This window comes from Marmota monax, unplaced genomic scaffold, assembly GCF_021218885.2.
Source record: "Marmota monax isolate L192 unplaced genomic scaffold, Marmota_monax_Labrador192_F-V1.1 WCK01_AAM20220418_F8-fsc00037, whole genome shotgun sequence".
Taxonomy (NCBI): Eukaryota; Metazoa; Chordata; class Mammalia; order Rodentia; family Sciuridae; genus Marmota; species Marmota monax.
In genome coordinates this window covers 15,816,797-15,833,167 of record NW_026693245.1, presented here as the reverse complement: position 1 = coordinate 15,833,167, position 16,371 = coordinate 15,816,797, and positions in this window count along the sequence as shown.

The following is a 16,371-nucleotide window of genomic DNA, read 5'->3' as shown; positions in this document are numbered from 1 at the left end:
TTTGCTGGTAAATAAATGGAACAGGAGAATATCATGCTAAGTGAAATAAGCCAATCCCAAAAAACCAAAGGCCAAATGTTTTGTCTCATATGCAGATGCTAATTCACAATAAGGAGAGGGTGTGTTACAGAAAAATAGAGGTACTTTGGATTAGGTACAGGGGAGTAGTGAATGGGGGGAAAGGGGTATTAGGGTAGGAAAGATGGTAGAATGAATTGGACATTATTACCCTGTGTGCATATATGATTACATGACCACTATGATTCTATATTCTGTACAGCCAGAAGAATGAGAATTTATACTCCATTTATATAATGATGTTTCAAAGGGCATTTACTGTCATGTGTAACTAATTAGAACAAATAAAACGAGAAAAGGAAAAAGCTCAGTCAGTGTGATAGTGAAGACCATGAATGTGGACATTCAAGAGTCTGTATTAAAAGGCTGACTTCACCTCTGACTTGCTACAAAATCATAAGAAAATAGTTTCACCTCTCTTAGTTTACTGATCTGTAAAATGGAAACATTATCTCATATATTCTTGTGAGATTAAATAAATGAATGCTTCTATACACTTAGAACCTTGCCAAGGATATAATACTTGTTTAATAAAATCCCTTACAATCAGATTCAACATCATACAAAAGCCTGCATTAAGAGTTGGACTTTTCTTTCAAATCATGAAGTTTAATACAGTTACATCAGATATTATTATTGAGGAGATAGGTACATGAAACCTCTCTGGTCTACTTTGTGACTTCTTTTGAGTCATTATTCAAAATAGAAGTTGGTTGTGCTTTGTTTAAAAAAAAGAAAGTAAGTCAATTAAACCTTCAAACTCATAATTTAATATTGCAAGTTGATTCTAAAAATAGCAAACTAAGCTTTCAAACCTTAAGGAATAGTGATGGGTTGGGGGTTTGCCCAAGTCAGTGTTATCTATTTACTTTATTTTGAATATCAGATATTAATTTATATATGCTTTAAGTCTTTGGCATATCTTAGAGGGTGACACTGTGAGGATGAGTACTGTTTCTATCATTACTATTGTTTTCATTATTACTATTTTATTATTACTATTGTTTTTATTATTACTATTATTACCTCAGTATTTAACAGAGTACCTTGGATATAGTAGATGTTCAAAAATATTTATCAAATGAATAAATGAGCACAAATGCTATTAAATATTTTCCTAAATATCAATTTAAAGAAAGGGAACTTTTATATAATCTGCCTACCACAAAATTACCCAATTCATTCTCTCTCACAAGACTAGCATTCTGCCTAAACATTTGATCTACTTACTTACCTATCTATGCAATCATTTACTCTTTTATTAATTTGAAACAAATTTGTGTTCATATATGTGACATAGATGATACACACATGTATACTACCATGGAGATGCAAAGTATCAAGACACTAACTTTGCACTATAGGAAGTAAACAGCAGGAAAAAAATCCCCTAAGTAAAAGCATCAATAGAGAGGCATCATACTGTTATTACTCTCATCTGATTCTTATTTAAATAGTGTTACTGATTTAAATAAATGACAGATCAGTATGAAAAATACTGTTCAACTAAGGTCTTTGCCTTTCCCTTTGGACAAGCTTCAGAGTGGGTAAAAAAATCAGAAAATCAATTTTCTGCTCCAGAGACATCAACTACAAAGCCATAGGCATTCCTTGACCATTGTAGCATTGAGAAGAATAAATAAGTTTGACAAAGAGATATTATATTTGCTATCCTATTCCTTAGCTGGTGTTAAACTTTTCAGCAGCATTATGTCAAAAATGCTCTGGTTAAATATCTGGCTTTCATATTTTGTTTTATTTATGTATGCATATACTTATATAAAACATATAAATATAATTATATATAACAATTGTCATATAGTTTGCATACATAGTTACTAATATTAAAATATTTAGGATAATCAAGATTAACCTAAACCAATAAAGACCCTATTAAAATATGAAACCATATAGCAACACCTAAGGAAAGTTAAAAGGCTTAGTGGCAATGCCATTTACAACTTCCTTCCACCAGGTGGCATTTTTTAAAAGCGTTTTTTGACCCTCACAAGAACTTTGAGAAAAGTTTACATTGGCCTGTTTTACAGATGAGAAAACAGAGTCTTTGCATGACTAGATAACTTGACCCACATCACTCAGCTGAATCCAGATCTCCAATATAGGGGTGCTCTTTTCATTCTCTAATGAATGGTCCATAACCTACTGGAGAACTTTATGAGTCCTTTGGGTGGAATAAAGTTAAACTACAGTAGAAAGTCTTCCTTCAAGAGCTTGTAGATGGGTAACATAGAAAGTTTTGTGTTTGCTTGTTAGTTTTCACAGTATCCAAATCAGGAATCATCTTTTTCTTATCCCTTACATTAAATCCTTATAAACTTCTCTTGACTCTAATATGTCTCTTGAATCCACTCAGTTTTTTACCACTTGACAGCACGTTAATGCTCACTGTCATCTCTTCTTGCCTGGCTTTCTGGCTCACTGTTTTCACTAGGTTCTCATTCTTATAAAGCATAAAGTATGTGGAACTTAAATTTCAAAAAAGTCATCACTCTAATTTCTGTAAGCATATTTAAAAGACTTTTGAAAACACTGTATGAATATTTTTATAACAAATATGATATTTCTAGGGCACTAGTGTCCTGCACATATATTTCTAATTAACAGGAGTAAAGGACTTGATGTATCTTCCAAATATCATGAAACCATTAACTATAACCCTAAGAATCATCAAGTTTGGGGCCAAAATTAACTTGGACATACTCAAAATTTTTCAACTGTGAGGATATGGTCTATGTGATAAAGTCCAATGGTATGATTTAATTTGCCACATCTGGATTTTGTTTTCTGATTTTGACTAACATCCCAAAAAGGCAATTTAAAATGATATGTGAGGACTAGACTCTTATTTCTGTGAATGCATTATTCTCAAATCCAAATAAATTTTTAAAAAGGGAAAATGAGGTTTGTGCTGCGTTTACCTGATAGCTATTGTGTAGGCGGGAACAAATTTTTGAACATCATTGCTTCCCTGTAATTTAAACAAAGTTCTCTTTAGAGAGACATAATTGGTGTTAAGCTTTTTAGGGTCACCTCATACCTAAATCTTATGTTTGAGACAATACAAGAAAGTTAAGAGGTGAAATGTTTGAGTTATGAGAGCCTTAACCTAATCAGTGCACTACTCTACTTGGATTAACTGGGTGGTAACTGCAGGCAGATAGGGTGTAGCTGGAGTAGGTAAGTCTCTAGGGATGTGCCTTTGGAGGCATAAATTTTATCCCTAGTGAGCACAGCACCCTTCCCACCACCCACCTCCTTCCTAGTGGCCATGTCCTGAACTGCTTTCCTCTACCACACTCTTCCACCATGGTGTTCTGCCTCACCTCAGGCTCACAGCAATGGAGCCAGCTATTATGGACTGAGACATCTGAAATTGAGTACCAAGTAAACTTTTCTCCCTCTAAAATTCTTCTTGTCAAATTTTTGGTCACAGTGGCAAAAAGGCTCAACAACAATAATCAAAACCACAATCTGATTTTTAGCAAAAGCCATCTGTGAATCAACAAGTTGATAGGGAATAAGAGATTAGGTAATCACCAATATATTGTTTATTTCTACAGGTGTTTATTTATGCTCTTTTTTCTTGATATGGAAAAATGAAGCTCAGTCATCCCCGCTCCATTTCTAGATTGGATAGCTTAGACTGAAAGTCTGTTGAAGCTGAAAATAATCAGAGACCTCTCAGAAAACAGCCACAGAAGAAAGAAGAAGATTTGGGAGCAGGGAGTGAATGAAATAAGTTTGGTTAAGTTTGAATTATATTTCATATAACTATTCTAGTAGCCATTAATTGTCATTGAGAAATTAGAAAATGTATGTTTCTAAAATATAATTAAACTACTAGGCTCTGAAATGTCCATGGAAGAAATCTAAGATAGGTAATTACTAATTTGTCCTTGCAATCTGATTGAAAGATTTAAAAAGTTGGCAAAATCCAGGATAAACCAGAGACAAGCAACTAAATCAATAATGCTTGTCTTTCAGGGAAGGGTTGTTGGGGATACTGGCATTTGAAATGCATTACACCTGACTGGAGTAATTATCCAAAAGAATATCCAGAGAACAGTGACTATCACTCTGTTGATTGTTTAATTTACTGTGCAGAAGTAATCTAATTTGTCAATTTTTTTTTCCATTTGCTGACTGTGCTTTTGAGGTCTTATTTTAAAAATCCTTGCCCAGACCAGTGTCATTAGCATTTTCCCCATGTTTTCTTTTGAATTGATTTTTAGGTACAGTAAGATAGAGTGGTCAAGTTTCATTCTTGTGATTGTGGATATTAAGTTTCAGAGAACCATTTACTGAAGAGATTGTTCTTTCTTCCTTGTGTGTTTTGACACCTTTGCTAAAAACCTATCAGCTAAAAAAGTGCAGATTTATTTCTAGGCAGCCTATTCTATTCATCTGTCTATGTATCTATTTTTATGCCAATACCATGCTATTTGGATTAGTACAGCTTTTGGGTGTATTTTAAAGTTAGTAGTTTCATGTCTTCAGCTTTGTTCTTTTTGCTCATGATTACTTTAGTTATTCAGAATCTGTCGTAGATCCAGGTGCATTTAGTATATTTTTTTTTGCTATTTCTGCAAAAATTGTCATTGGTGTATTGATAGGAATTACATTGTGTCTGTAGATTATTGGAGTAGTATAAACGTTTTGTAAATATAAATGAAAATATATTTTCCATATATTTGTTGGACATTTTGTTTTTGAGAACAATTGAAAGAACTATTAAAATCCTTCAACAAAGAAAAATCCAGGACCAGATGGATTTTTAGCTGAGTTCTACCAGACTTTTAGAGAACTAACACTAGTGTTTCTCAGATTATTCCATAAAGTTGAAAGGGAGGGAACATTCCTAAATATATCTTATGAAGCCAGTGTAACCCTGATACAAAAACCAAAAACACATCAAGGAAAGAAAACTATAGACTAATACTCCTGTTGAACATAGGTATAAAAATCCTGAATTAAATTTCAGCAAAACACATTAAAATGACATTAAGAAGGTAGTACACCATGGTCAAGTGGGTTTCATCCCAGGGAAGAAAGGTCAGGTCAACATAAGAAAATCAATAAATATAATTCACCACACAAATAAAATTAATAATAGGAATCATGTGATCATTTCAACGGATTCAGAGAGGGCCTTTGATAAAATCTAGCACCTATTTATGTTAAAAAAAGAAACTGCAGAAGCAACCTGGGTTAGGGGAAACTTTTTTCAATAGCATAAACACAAACCCAACATCATACTGAATGCAGAAAAACTAAAAGATTTTCCTCTATTGGAAAGCTGGGAATGGAGCCACCATTTGACCCAGCTATTTCCCTTCTTGGTCTATTCCCTAAAGACCTAAAAAGAGCATGCTACAGGGACACTGCTACATCGATGTTCATAGCAGCACAATTCACAATAGCAAGGCTGTGGAACCAACCTAGATGCCCTTCAATAGACGAATGGATAAAAAAAATGTGGCATTTATACACAATGGAGTATTACTCTGCATTAAAAAATGACAAAATCATAGAATTTGCAGGGAAATGGATGGCATTAGAGCAGATTATGCTAAGTGAAGCTAGCCAATCCCTAAAAAACAAATGCCAAATGTCTTCTTTGATATAAAGAGAGTAACTAAGATCAGAGTAGGGACGAAGAGCAGGAGAAGAAGATTAACATTTAACAGGGATGAGAGGTGGGAGGGAAAGGGAGAGAGAAGGGAAATTGCATGGAAATGGAAGGAGACCCTCAGGGTTATACAGTGGAGGAGGTAGAGAGAGAGAAGGGGAGGGGAGGGGAGAGGTGGGGAGGGGGGAGGGTGGAGGATGGGAAAGGCAGCGGAGCACAACAGACACTAGTATGGCAATATGTAAATCAATGGATGTGTAACTGATGTGATTCTGCAATCTGTGTAGGGGGTGAAGGTGGGAGTTCATAACCCACTTGAATCAAAGTGTGGAATATGATATGTCAAGAAATTTGTAATGTTTTGAACAACCAACAATAAAAAATTTAAAAAAAAAGATTTTCCTCTAAAATCAGTGACAAGACAAAAATGTTCACTTTTACCATTTCTATTTAATATAGTTCTAAAAACGAGCAATCAGGCTAGAGAAGGGAATTAAATAGATACAAATAAAAGAAGTCAAATTATCTTTGCTTGCTGATCACATAATGTTATATCTAGGAGATCTTTAAAAAAAAAGAAAAACTCTGAAGAGTTCTAGAGCCGATCAATGAGTAAAAACAAAAACTAGAAAGTTAGGAGCCAGACCTTGTTGTAGCAGCTCTCAGCTTCCCATCTCCCAGTGTAAGGTGGAATAGACTGGTGAGTACTGACAAACTGTATATTCTTGTCACAGGGATAGTACAGAGTTGTAAATCGTAAATTTCAATAGCTAGGGTTTGGTCTTGGCTGATCCTTGGAACTTGGTCAGTCAGTATTTGAGATTGGATCTAATTGCCCTGTTGATGGGAAGATGCCCATCTCTGCAATATATCTGGGGCATCAGCAACAAAGGTAGCTCTCTCCTTGGCATCCTGTATGGTAGCCTGTGTGCCCTAGGCACAGTTTTCTTTGAGCCTATTTCAGTCATACTGGTTGAGGGAGACTCTGGGGCTCAAAATAGGCAGGCAGCTGGAACTTCCTTTATGAGTTCCCAATCTCCCACCTCTGCTTGCAGTCATACAGTGCTTATAAGTTGTTCTTATGCCAGTGTTCCTGGTTCCCACCAAACATAGGCCAAGCAAATTTGGTTGCTTTTCACTCAGTTACTTCCCCTACCAACTCTGGATCCATTTAGATCAACCTCCCTCTTTATTATACAAGATTCCCAAAACCAGTTTTTGTGTGTTCCATCATGCTTTCCTCTCTCTCTTCTTTCACCTCTTTCCACTACTCCCTCCCCTCAACGGACACTCTGACACCAGCCAAGCTGGCACATCACTAATGTGTCATATCTTATGTTGGCAGTTTCTGACATTCTGTTTCTCTATGGTTTCTTTTACTGTCTCTGTAGAGTTTCAGTGAGTTCCCTCAGTTACCCACCTTAATGAGAAGCAGTTTTCTTTCTTTGTAAGTCTGGAGCTAAGGTGTTAAGGAAATGCTGGAGAGTGCACTCTTCCTCCACCCCATCATTTTCTGGGCTCTCAGCAACAAAGTATTTTTGAGATTTATCTTTGTGCTTGTGTGTTGGTAGTTGACTTTCGTATTGCTAAATAGCACTCCATTGCTGTGACTGTTCCAGGGTTCATTTAGATTTTCTCCCACTAAAGGACATTTGGATTTTTTCTAGATTCAGGTTATTATGAACTGAGCTGCTATCAATATTCTTGTACATGTCTTTTGGTAGAAATATAGGATTATTTCCCCAAAACCTAGGTGTGTAATTGCATCATAGAACATGTTTATGTGCAAGCTTGAAAAAAAATGAGAGTTTACCAAATAGCAATTGTATCTGCCAATCCCACCAGTGATTTATAAAGTGCATTTTGTTCTATATTCTTAACCATGATCTCAATAAAAAATTACTATTACACATTCCAGAAGATGTGTAATGTTATTTTATTATAGGTTTTGTTTTTTCCTGATTACTAATAATGTTGACAAAATTTTTATATGCTCATTTATCATTTGGAAATCTTTTTTTTCTTAGAGTAATTATTATTCTTTTAATTTTTTCGTAGAATTTTCTATGGGCTCTGAATATAAGTTCTTTGATTCATATCTATTATATGATGCGCCATAGCTTATATTTTCACTTTTGTATGTGATATCTTTAGATGACAGAAGTTTTTAATTTTAATAAATTTCAATTTACATGTTTTTTCTTTTATGATTAATATCTTTTCTGTCCTGATTTTAGAAATCTTTGCCTGCCTGAAGGCCACAAAAACAGTCATATGTTTTATTTCTATAAAACATATAGTTTTTGCTTTTAGATGTATATAAATGATTAATTAGGTTTTATGTGGTGTGAAATGGGTCAATGCTCCTTTTCTATTTCAATATCGATAACCAATTGTTCTGAAATCATTTATTTAAAACAATTTGATTTCCTTGTTAAATTTCTTTGCTATCTATGTTAAATAAGTTGAGCAAAGATGTGTGGTATACTTTTGGAACCTCTATTCTGTTTATTAATTTGTATAAATAGTATCATGCCAAACACATTTAATTGTTGTGCCTTTATAAACTACGCCTTCAATTATTTCTCTTTCAATATTGTTTTAGTTAAGTCCTTTATACGTCCATATAAATTTTAGAGTTAGTTTGTCAATGTTTACTAACAGAAAATCCTTCTGGGAGTTTCCTAGGATTATATTAAATCCCTATATCAACTTATCTGTTAAGAATAAATGTTGTAGCAATTAATGTTATAATGCATGAACATAAAATACTTCTTCATTTATTTAGATTTTCTATAATTTATGCAGCATTTCATTTGTAATTTCAAACATCAGTTTTATGTTTATTAAATTAAACTTCTGCCATGTAATTGATGGAGTACTTGATATTATTGTAAATGACATTTTTTTTCAGTTTCCAAAGGTTCCTTGCTAGTATATAGAAATACAACTTATTTTTTTTGTACAGATCCTGAACCCAGTTATCTTAATGAATGTACTTATTATTTTATATACAGATACATATAGAGTTGCTGTATGCAAAATTATGTCATCAGTGTATAATGACAATTATTATTTAATGTAATTATTGATAGATATGTTTATATTTATAATCTAGTTATTTGTTTTCTATTGTTTGGGGCATTATTATAGTTATATTTGTCATGAAATTGCGAGTGCATCTTTAATTTAAGACAATTTATCTTTCACTAATATTATACCACATAATATGTAAGAATCTTATAACAGTAAAATTTCATGTATATTCATTCCCTAACCTTTATCTTATTGACTTCATTTTATTTCTACATATTTACTTTATCATGCCAGGGTTTATAACTCTAGAGTTCAGGGGGATTCTGCACTACAATGTGATTCTGAATTTGTTCACGTTGAAGTGTATACTCATTCTTGACAGACTCAAGTTATTGTTCTGTACTGTAACAGTCAGTTTAAAATGTGTTAACTGGAATATTTGTGTCACATGTAAATTTAAAGAAGTACATGAACATAGTTGCAATTAAACAGAAAAATCTACTTAATCTTTAACAAAATATAAAGATAAAAGAACAAACCAGCAATGGTAGCTTGATATCCAATTGATGACATCTCCATCTATGAGACATTATGGCATATATATGAATTCTAACATTCATAGAAATTAAAAACTCAGGATTTTGTAATTGCTTCAAGTTTTCATTTTTTTTCCTTATGCAATTCTTGTATGACTAATTATGTTCATAGGTATTTTAACTGAATTTATTTTTTAAATTGCCAAAGTGAATTTTTAACTGAATTTTTTTATTATCAATGCCTAATTAGTGAGCACACATCTGTCTGAAGAATATTCAACACTAAGTTTTAAAAATTTCCTTCCAGCTACTTTCAAGTGTTTTCTGATATGCTTGCTTAATCTTCTTATTGAACTTGTTGTTTTGCTTTTCTTGCTTTTGGTAAATTATAATAATTTTGTAGTGTAAAGAAATAAAGGGAAGGTAATGATTGGGACAAAATCAATGAAGTAAAAGAGTAAAACACAAAAACAAAAGGTCATATTTTATATAATGCAGTTAGTAGGATATGAACATTATTCTATGTAGATATTGTAACAATTATGACAATGATATCAACCTGCTTTGAATAGTTAAACATTTCCCAAAGCATGTACCTTGGAGAGTCTTGACAATGCAAGTTTCCAAACTCCATTGCACCTACAGAATGAGACTCTATATAAAGTTGGTGGGAACATCTTTGGATTCTGGGATACATATTTTAATTATTTTGATGTTTTGGGAACCCCTGTTTGAATGCTTTATAGTTCATAAAGTACTTATTTTTAGTTCCTTCTGCTCTTGATCAGCACAGTAAACTTGGCTATAAGCTTCTAGCATACCCATGCCACTCCCTGAATACTGTGCTGTCTTGAAATTTTCTCCACCAGTTTGATTAGTACATCACCTTTAAATTCAGCCTCACTGAAAGTCTCGAGACACAAACAAAATGTAGACAATTTCTTTGCCAGAATGCAACATGAATGGCCTATACTCTGATTCTCAACTGAGTTCTCTCTCTCATTTGAAACTTTGTGAGCACTTTTTTTCCTGTCTGCATTTTTTTCCAGTGGTCTGGTCTTCTAAGTTCTCATTAGAATTGCCCATTAAGCTCTGCTTAAGGTTTTTCCATTCTGTATCTCCAGACTTTTCCAAGTTCCTCCGGTAGTCATAGCAATGACTTCATTTATTATTACCAATTTCTGTGTTAATCAGCTTTTCATTTCTGTGATGAAAAGACCTGACAAAAACAACATAGAGGAGGAACAGTTCATTCTGTTTAATGGTTTCATAATTCTCAGTTTATGGTGTGATGATTCCATTGTTGTGGGCCCAAGGTGAAGATAAACATTATGGTGGAAGGGCCTGTGGAGGAAGCTACTCAGTTCATGGCAGCTAGAAGGGCAGGCAGGGAGAGAAGCCAAGACAAAATATGTGATCCCCAATGCATGCCCCCAGTGACCCACTTTTTCCAGCCATGCACCATCTGCCTACAGTTACCCCACAGTAATACATTTAAATTATGAATTCTTCAAGTGTGTTAATCCATTGATTAGGTTATAGCTCTCAAAATCTAATCATTTCACCTTCTATATTAACACAAACACTTTTGGAACCATCTCAAATCCAAACCATTACATCATCAAAATGTTTACATACAATAGTTGGTAAGTTGCTATCTTCTACCAATATTTGGATGAAAAAAATGTCTCAAAGAAATTAAGCAAATTGTAGTAAAGTACAAACTTCAACTGTCTCCAGTCTCCAGTCAGAAGACAGTATGAACCAACTAGAAGAACAAAAGGAGTGATGGTGCTTTAGATAGTTCTGCTACAATATATAAAATGTAAAAGAAATTTAAGTTTTTCCTTCTTTATTTTCCTTAGGCAATTTATTAGGTTGGATTCTTGGAAAAACCAACTCTGAGGGGAAGATTATTGTACAAGTGATCTACTAAGGAACTGCTCATAAGAATAAGCAGTTAGGATGTGGAGAAGATCTCAGAAGTAGATGAAATCAAATAAGGTTATGATGACCACCCACCAAGGAGTTCTGGAGGATAAATTATATATCAGTTTGTCCTGACTCAAGCAAGGGAGAGGGGTTGAACACTTTGCCCCCAGTTGTTGACTTTGAATCATCATAGAAGACAAAATTTGAACGTCTCCATTCCTCAGTGCTTGCTAACAAAGTAGCTTCAGCAGCCTTTGGGTAGGCCTCCAAAGAAGCACAGATGTAGGCTATTAGATATAAGAGAATGCAGAAGCCATAGAAATATGGATTTCTTAAAAGTAAACATGTTTTTGAAAAGAAAATATCACAAATTCCAACAATAGTAATAGAGCTTACTAGCTATCCGTCCTACTATGAATCATTTTATTTTGACTGTTTTTTTTTTATTTTTTTTTTATGTAAAAAGTGTTAGTAACCTCTGCCCTGCTTTCTTATAGTATTGTTGATTGGACCAAAGAGAATAACAAATGTTATACAATATTTTGTAAAAAAAATATGAAATGCTGTCCTCATCAAAGTTTCTTTTTTTATTATTGAAGAAATAGTTGTTGAAAAAACCCTTTCCTGAGGTTCATATGAGGAGAGTCCTTTGTTCTTTCTGGGAGCAAGATAAATAAGAATCTTTGAACATAGCTGTTCTGACACTGTTGCAATACGTATCTTTAAGTTTATTATTGGTCACCATTTTTAAGACTAGTGTGTTTAGACAACCTCAAGAGTATTAAAAATCTCAGGATTATTTAAAGCACATTCCTCACCAAGACCAACAGTCAATGTTTGCTGAATTATCAGTTAAAATTAAGTCAAGAAATTCTGGTTTCTGATCTGAAATATAAGAACCTGAACGGAAAGTAAAAAGTTGAATAAACTGAAAAATCAATAATACCTCTTAGATAAATCAAGAGATAGGCAAAAAGGGAAAAGCACTGCCTCCCACCAAATTGGAGGTGCCCACAATCAAATAGAGAAAATTGTGGCTTACAGAACAGAAACCCCTGCCCAAACTTCCATGGGAAGCTGAGCTTAACTATAACTGAATTGTTAGAGGCTCAATGTGTATGAATCTGAGAGATAAAAACTTCAGGAAAAACTAGTCATTGGGAAAGCCCACAGTCTTATGTTTCATTTCTAGCAGCTCAACCAGGTTCTCAAAAAATACCATAAATAGAATCTATTTGAATTTCTGATAGGAGGAAGAGGACAGGTATAGGGGTTCTGACTATGGGAATGTACAGGGCAGCGTTCCTCTGGTGAGCAAACTCCTGGTGGGTAACAGGTGCCCTGTTTCCCATGGCTGGTATATTTTGCAGCTTTTCCCAGGCACTCTTGAGATAACCAATGCATGCTTGGCTGGAGCACATATCTAACCATCAGCAAAACATCTTGCATTGTAACCTGCTTAGTAATATAATAAACAATAATGTACTACTAATGCAGGTGACCAAAATGTAACTTATTGGTATAAATAAAGTCAGCAGCTTAGATGAGCAGCCATTTTGCTATTTAGCCATTCTGCTTCTGCACCTTGCTTCTGTCTCCTTCTGATTTATTTGCAGGCAGGGGCAGGAAGCTATTTTGAAATACACCACAGCATTTTATTCATAACAAGATCTGCCCTCAAGAGAAATTACTTAGCCAGAATCTAACCTGTTGAGTTTTTACCAGAGCCTAACCAACCTTAAGGGAGGAAAATATTCAACTCCAGTTCACTTTAGCCTTCCAAGTGGATAAAGGGAAATACTCAATTTTAGTCTATTCATTCTGTCCCACTGCAGGAAAGTAGAGAAGGAAGAAGGATAAACACTTGTAAAGATCACAATTGTAGAAGTAAAAGCTCATTAAAGACTGAGATGTACTCAGAGGACATATCAGTGGTTTCCCTCCCCTTATATCTTGTTACCACATTATCAAAGACTCAGGAATTCCTTTTACCTGGTATATCATGTGCAAGAAAAAAAAATGAGATATACTAAAAGGCAAAAAAAAAAAAAAACAGTTTAAATCTCAGAACCAAACTCATATATGACAGAATATTGTGCTATAAGACTTGGAATTTTAAAACAACTATAATTGCTATAGTAAGTGATAGGTTACAGACAGATACGAGCCCTGGGAATAGTAGGTTAAGGGAATAAATCTATAAACTGGGCTCACTGTGCTGATCCCTAAATGCTTGCTTTCTTGCTTGCTTTAAGGCAATTTACCTGCAGTCTTTTCTAACTTAAAATGACAAAATATGTTTCATTCCTGAGCAAAGAACAGTTATCTGCAAGAGAAATGCAGGCCCAAAATGCCATTAAATAGAATATAAGTTACCTTCAAAGGGGGGCTGTCTTTTGTAACTTACGCAGAACAGATCCCAAAACTCAGAGAGATAAGGATAATTCATCCTATTCATAAAGTCTATAAGAACAGATTCCAATTTAAACTGGACCAAAGTGACCTAGAACTGTTATGCACATTGGTGACTTAAATGCTACTTACATAATTCTTTGCAATTTTTTATGGTAATTACTCATTTTCTCATGTATTTCACTTTTCCATGTTTTATACTATTTTTATTATGTATATTGCTTTTATTTTCTTATTGAAGAAATAACTGTATACTGTACATTCTGGTATCCCTGTCCTTGGTACCTTTCACAAAAAAATGATGTTCAATAAATGCTTGTCAATTAGAAGAGAATTGAAAATATAATGAGACTGGTTATACTTCATCAAAAATCTCTGGGTTTTAATATTTAATATTTAAGTAAAATTCTAAAGCCATCAAATATGTTGGGACTAAAGAACACCTTTATTCAGTAGACCAATTCCATATAGTGTTTGCTGTCCTTGTTGGGGAATTTGCTGACTTTAGCAAATTTTGCAAAAAGCAACAAAAAAACTAAACAGTTCCTTATATTCTAAGTTACATCCTCTCTGTTCAAAATTTCTCTTGCTCTTGAGATATTTTGCCCAGTTATCTCTGAAAATAGCATCTTTGTATTCCAGATATAGAGAAGATAGTGTTTTCTTACTATGGGATCAACACAATTTTATACTCATAAGGTTTGAGAATACACATCACCCAAATGAGACATGAGAAATTGGAAATTAAAATCCCACATCATCATTTCATTATAACTGATATTTTTTAAATCAATTTTTTAAAAAATTTAATCTATTATACATAAGAAAGAAGGTTAAACCTTTCTAAATTCCTCACTGCTATGAACATTTTGAGAAGAGATCATCATTCATGAATAACATGATTGTCCACGAAAAAGTATATTAAGAATGAATCTGACCTAACTTTTTCCTATACATATATGAATATACTATGGTTAATCTCACCTTTATTTATATCCACAGGATGTGAATTTAAAAAAAAAAAACTAATTAAATACCAGAAAGATCAGTAGAGTAGAGGAAAAGGGGAAAAGGGATGGAGAAACAAAGAGGAAGGCAAAATACTAGGGTCTGAATTAGAGCAAATTACATTTCATGTTTTTATAATCATCAAGATGAATCCTAATATTGGTATTACTAAAAGGAATTATTAAAAATTTTTGCTTACAAAATAAAGAACCTGGTATATTCTCTCAAAGTTTCCACTAGTGCTTAAAATATTACACAGAAGGGAATATATTCTAAATTATCTATCTTGTGGTTGACAACTCACCAAACCAAAAACAGTCTTAGTCTTCTCTCAGGACCATGGAAAAGGGAACATGTTCTGCAGTGTAATATATCACTTCAAAGCATAAGATAAAAGATCTCCTAATAAATATTATCATCAATTAGGTTTTGAAAGCAGAAGTATAGACTTGTGGGAGGATTTTAAAGATTATAAGGACAATAAGTAAGAGAGCTTATAATAAATAACTTAAGTGCTTTTCAGAAAAGAAAAGTGGGTGACTTAAATTCAAATCCGATGGGTATAATTCTTCCTTGACAAAAAAAAATATCTATTTTTTGGTTATTTACTAAATATAAAAAAGTAGATGGTCTGGGCTCTGAAATATGATTTTCTAATAAAAAGAGCAGAGTGGTTTGATTCTATAATGTGGATGCAGTATTTAAAAGCAAGAAAAAATAGAAGTGTTTCTGTAAATTTCACCATTTTTATTCAAAAATCTGATGTAATAAGCTTGGCAGGCCTTGACCATGTTTAAGAAATAGTTTCAGACACTTATGAAAAATAACCAAAATATTAAAAAATAAGAAATAGTCATTCTCTTTTGCATGAAAGATTCATTTGAAGACATACAGATTATTGCACCATCAATAAAGCCTACAGTCTTCTTTAAGATTTGACAATAAGGTCATCTTCAATAAATATTAACCACAGTGCCTTTGAGTTGCCCTTAACTTCAAGAAACTTCAAGAATAGAGGCCTGCTGGGTGCAGTGGTGCATACCTGTAATCCCATAAATAGACAGACACTTAATTATACCTACCAGTAATCAGTCACTCACCCAAAAGAGGAATATGTTTTATTTTCATCTAATTCTTAAAGCAACCCTAAAACAAAAGTACTGCTATTTTCTTAATTTACAACTAGGAAATCTGGTGCCCAGAGAGGTTAAAAAAAATTGCTCAATATCACATAGTTAATAATAATTAGTGATACAAAGCTCCTAATGCAAGTAGTGGGGTGCCATCGTTTGTGCCCCTAACCACTTCCTATTTCTGTAATCTAGGAACTAATCATGAAGCAAAGCAGAGGGTACCAAATGCAAAGAACTTGTTTTGATGATTAGGTGGCAAAACAAAAGAGATACAAATTTAAGTCAAAACTTGAAGGAATTATAATACTTTTCTCTAAACTCCTATGACACTGATGTATCAGTGGCTTTCTGGTTTTTAAAATGCATTTTATATGAAGTTTCACTGTTTAAAGCAAAACCTAGAGCTTCCCTGCCTAAAGCAGCGATTAGAGAACCCGAAACACTCCCCCAGTCTGTCCTGTCATCTCCTTGCAATTTCCAAAGAACCAAGGATTCCTCAGAACACAAACTGAAACTGGGAACTTCAGACTCCAGGGGGCACCTTTAAACCAATCCAATCTAACTAGTCACTGGAAAAACAAGAACT